Source organism: Chiloscyllium plagiosum, unplaced genomic scaffold (assembly GCF_004010195.1).
Source record: "Chiloscyllium plagiosum isolate BGI_BamShark_2017 unplaced genomic scaffold, ASM401019v2 scaf_47761, whole genome shotgun sequence".
Classification (NCBI taxonomy): domain Eukaryota; kingdom Metazoa; phylum Chordata; class Chondrichthyes; order Orectolobiformes; family Hemiscylliidae; genus Chiloscyllium; species Chiloscyllium plagiosum.
In genome coordinates, this window is record NW_025196607.1 from 1 (window position 1) to 4,877 (window position 4,877).

The window sequence follows — 4,877 nt, forward strand, 5'->3', positions numbered from 1 at the left end:
CATGTTCCCATTAACACTGGCTGTTTAATGTCTTCATGTCTTTCTGATATTGTGATAAAAACTGTTCCTCCAATGTCACTCCAGATGGAGCCAGTCCAGTCTCCTTTAGAATTCCTGGTTCCATGCTCTATGCCTCTGGTTAGACAGAACCCTTCACTGCTCTGATACACAGAGCTGATGGCTCCAGACACTGATCTAAATGAACCACAGAAAGTATCATGTTTCCAGGGAGAGTCTCTTGGATTTAAGAGCAGGGATAGTCAGCATGGCTTTGTGCATGGCAAATCATGTCTCACGAACTTGATTGAGTTTATTGAAGAAGTAACAAAGAGGATTAATGAAGGCAGAGTGGTGGACGTGATCTATATGGACTTCACTGAGGCGTGCAACAAGGTTCACCATGGAGACTGATTAGCAAAGTTAGATCTCATCGAATACAAGGAGAACAACCCATTTGATATAGAACTGGATCGAAGGTAGAAGACAGAGGATGGCAGTAGAGGATTGTTTTTCAGACTGGAGGCCGGTGTCCAGTGGTTTGCCACAAGTATCTGTGCTTGGTCCACTACTTTTCATCATTTATATAAATGATTTGGATGTGAACATTGGAGGTAGAGTTAGTAAGTTTGCAGATGACACCAAAATTGGAGTGGAGTAGACAGTGAAAAAGGTTACCTCAGATTACAACAGGATCTTGATCAGACGGGCCAATGGCTGAGGAGTGGCAGATGAAGTTTAAGTTATAGAAATGTAAGGTGTTGCATTTAGGAAAAGCAAATTAGTGCAGCACTTTTACTCTTAATGGTAAGGTCCTCGGGAGTGTTGCTGAACAAAGAGACCTTGGAATGCAGGTTTAAAGTTCCTTGAAAGTCGACTCGCAGGTAGATAGGATACTGAAGAAAGCATTTGGTTCACTTTCCTTTATTGGTCAGATTACTGAGTTTAGGAGTTCAGAGGTCATATTATAGCTGTACAGGACATTGTTTATGTCACTTTTGGAATATTGTGTGCAATTCTGGTCTCCTTCCTATCGGAAGGATGCTGTAAAACATGAAAGGGTTCAGAAAAGATTTACAAGGATGTTGCCAGGGATGGAGGGCTTGAGCTGCAGGGAGAGGCTAAATAGTCTGGGGTTATTTTCTCTGGAGCATTGGAGGCTGAGGAGTGAATTTATGGAGGTTTATAAAATCGTGAAGTGCATGGATAGGATAAATATACAAGGTCTTTCCGCTAGTATGAGGAGTCCAGAACTAGATGACATAGGTTTAGGGTGAGAGGGGAAAGACATAAAAGGGACCCAAGAGGCAACTTTTTCACGCAGAGGGTAGTGCGTGTGTGGAATGAGCTGACTGAGGAAGTGGTGGATAATTGTACAATTACATCATTTAAAAGGCTTCTGGAAGGGTATTTGAATGGGAAGGGTTTAGAGGGATATGGGCCAATTGCTGGAAAATGGGACGGGATTATGTTAGCATAACCTGGTCGACGTGGACGAGCTGGACCAAAGGGTCTGTTTCTGTGCTCTACATCTCTTTGACTCTATAACTATCGATTTGAAGATGCCTTGGAACCCCTGCACAACTGGATTTATCATCAGGAAAATGAATATACATGTTTACCTGGGTGAATGGTGTGTATCATTTCTCTCCAGACTGTGTACTGTAAAGGGCCAGTGAACTGTCCGAGAGACAGAGAGCCATCAGCAGCTGAGAGTGTCTTCACCTCATCACTAATCCTGTAAACATTAAACAGGTGACATTAGAAATGGTGCTTCGTTAGAACATTTATGGAATAATTTAAATATTCAAGCTTTCAGCACTGTTCACGTTTGAGTGAATGGGCTAGAAAGTGAAATATTCATCTTATTTTTGTAACTGATCAAACAAGAATTTGATAATGAAAGGAAAACGTTTGGAAAACACCCAGGTCCAAAGAAAGGCCCGTGTCCCGATAACAGATTAGTTACTGGGACATCATACACCTCAGGAGATGGTATACATTTCCCCCATCCCCTTGCTGTATTATAAACAGAGCTTGTGGAACAGACACAAAAAACTTAAACAACTAAATGCCTCCTGTCTAACTGTGCAATATATGGGTCTCACAACCCTCTGAGAATCCTGCTCCTATACTTTCAGCCTCTTGACCATCTCTGATTTGTCTCTCTCCCCATTGGAGGTTGGACCTTCAACTGCCAAGACCCTCAGCTCTGGAATTGCCTCCAGAGCCTCTCCATTTCTCTATTCCTCTTTCCTCCTTTAAGATGCACTAAATCCTGCACTAATCATCTGGATTCATATATCGGTGTCATTTTGATTTTATTCACTTCCGAAAGCTCCTGTGAAACAGCTCGAGACGTTCGAGGTGCTCTTTAAACACAGAAAAGTATTGCAGTCAAAATGTTAAACAGCAAGTTTGTACTCTTTAAAGGCGAGAACAAAATGTATTTTAAACTCTCCCTTCTGACCGTCTGGGATTGGTCAGGAGCCATGCAGGGACAGGAATGGCCATTCACTAGAAACGTGAGCCGACGGTCTCTCTCACGGTCAGAAGGAAGGTCAGGGTGACACAAACAGCCCAAATCAGGACAGTGATCACTTCCAGCCTGAGAACCAGGTCGCATCATTTACAGGCATCTTGTCATTGTTTACAATACTGCAGAACAGTTTTATAAAATCCAATAAAATCTATAACAAACTTTTTTTAGAAAAACGCTTGTGTGTGAACCATAACTGGAGTTATTGCCGCCCAATAAATGACTCTTTAAAGCGGTCACAATAACCAGGAAATAACCCCATAATAACCCGTCCCTGAGTTATTGACCAAACTGTGCAGAGTTTCAGTAAAGAGCATGTCCTACCTTCTCTTGCGACAAGCTTCCTCCTGAAAGAAATGAATCACAAACAATGAGGATGGCAGTAACAGATTTCAGGAGGAGACAGACAGGCTGCTGAAATGAGCAGACACAACACGGAAGTGGAAAGTGATAAAGTTTGGAAGGAAGATCGAGGAGAGGGTAAAATAAACTGGAACTGACCATCAGTCCCGCTCACGGACACAGTGACTCTCATTCTCCCACTGTACCAAATACACCCGTACACTGTCCACATGGAACTGCAACTGGATTACAGTGGAAGTTCAGCTTGGAGAACCGCCGATTTCTTCTCTGTGAGAGAATCTAAAGAAGATTTCAGCTTATTCTAGAATGGGGAGAGAAATTGCAGAGTGAGATGTGTTAGGTCAGGTGTTCGATATGTGATGAAACGCGCAGATTATAAAGTATTCTCTCTTTTACCCTGTGGATTTCAACAGCCTCATTTATCGGCAGGAAGTTGTGAGTTTTGTGTTCCCGGGAATCTCGACAAATCAGGCAGATCAATTTCTTGTCAGTTTCACAAAACAGCTTCAGATCTTCCTGATGTACCTCACAGTGAGGTTTACTTTCCTTCTCTTTCGGATCCAGCTTTAATTTTCGAGCCTCCTCGGCCAGATTCGCTAAGGCCCGATTTACCCTGAGGTTTCTTTCCGGAAACACCTCTCTACATTCCGGGCAGGAGTTTATCTCCTTTTCCCAACTCTGGGTGATACAGGTGCGGCAGAAGTTGTGTCCACAATCCAGTGTAACCGCTTCGGTGAAGAAATCCAAACAAATGGGACAAACTGTCTCCTCGGTCAGTCTGAGAAGTTTCCGTCTGGAAGTCATGATCAACCTTAGCGCTTCCCGATTTAAACCGCTCCCAGGTTCCTGCGCAGGTAAACACGTTCAGGTGATCGATTTCCCGATGAATTTCAGTACAAATAATGGTTATTTTAAACTTGATCCTCCATATATTCAAACACGCATAAATTGAAGAAGAAACACAACTTGAGCAGGGGATTTGAACTTGAACCCTGGACGGGAGGGTGAAGACACACAGAATGCTGTCCCTTGGGGAGGGGCAGAGAGAGACAGAGAGGGGGCGGGGTGGAGATGGGCGGGGAGCGAGTTATCCCTAAATTTTGCTGCAGACTGAACTCACTATTACAAGCCCATTACAAACCCGGTCTGGAGCAACCCGGTGTAAGATCCAGATCACTGAGCTGGGTTGTGTGAATGACTGTACCCGCTCACCCTCAAACACAAAGTATTAGATATCGAGATAATGAGATGACAGATACGGAGGCAGTTCCGGGGATCCGGTCTGTAAGTCTCTTACGTTTAAGTATCGTCTTTCACGACACGAAGAATTACCAAGGTAACAGTCACACAACACCAGGGTATCGTCCAACAGGTTTATCTGGAAGGACAAGCTTTCGCTGCTCCTTCGTCAGGGAGCTAGTGGGGCAGGATCACAGGACACACAATTTTTTGTAAAAGAAGAAAATGTCACATAAATGTTGCGATGTACTGAACAAACCGAGATTGCTGTTAACTCTTTAATCACTTAAAATGGGTTGCAGGTTTCGGTCGATTAATATGCAAATTAATTGATTCAAGTCACAGTTCCGATATAACTTTAAGTTTTATTTTAAAAAGTGGCATCTCAGCTCAGACAATGCCTGAAAGGTGTGAGGTTAGAGTGTGTCTGTATTCCAACCAGGAGGCAGATTGATTTTGCTGCGGGAGCGGGGAGAGTGAGGAGCTGGGTGGGAGCGGTCGAATTGCGCTCTGGGAAGGCGAGTGAATAGATTTATTTGGGCTCAACCCTCCCATTCCTCCCCTCCACCCCACCGCCGGGCTCGCCTTCATTCTCCACACCCCTCTCTCTCGTACCATTTTTCAATCTCCTTTCCTTTCTCTCTCACCTTTCCTCCCTCCCCATCCATCCGCATTACACATCCTTCCTACTCATTCCTACACTCTCATCACTCACTGCACTCTTCCTCATTCACTCCCC

General features: G+C 44.0%; 1 long non-coding RNA gene across 1 annotated transcript; it reads right to left on the reverse strand.

Annotated features, from left to right (window-relative positions):
- Positions 1 to 1,584: 1,584 nt before the first annotated feature.
- On the reverse strand, positions 1,585 to 3,213 carry LOC122545890. The gene is made up of 3 exons (XR_006310622.1): positions 3,038 to 3,213; positions 2,861 to 2,883; positions 1,585 to 1,735 (listed from the first exon to the last, which is right to left on the reverse strand). It is a non-coding gene; the product is annotated as an uncharacterized LOC122545890 (long non-coding RNA).
- Between the last annotated feature and the right edge of the window lie 1,664 nt (positions 3,214 to 4,877).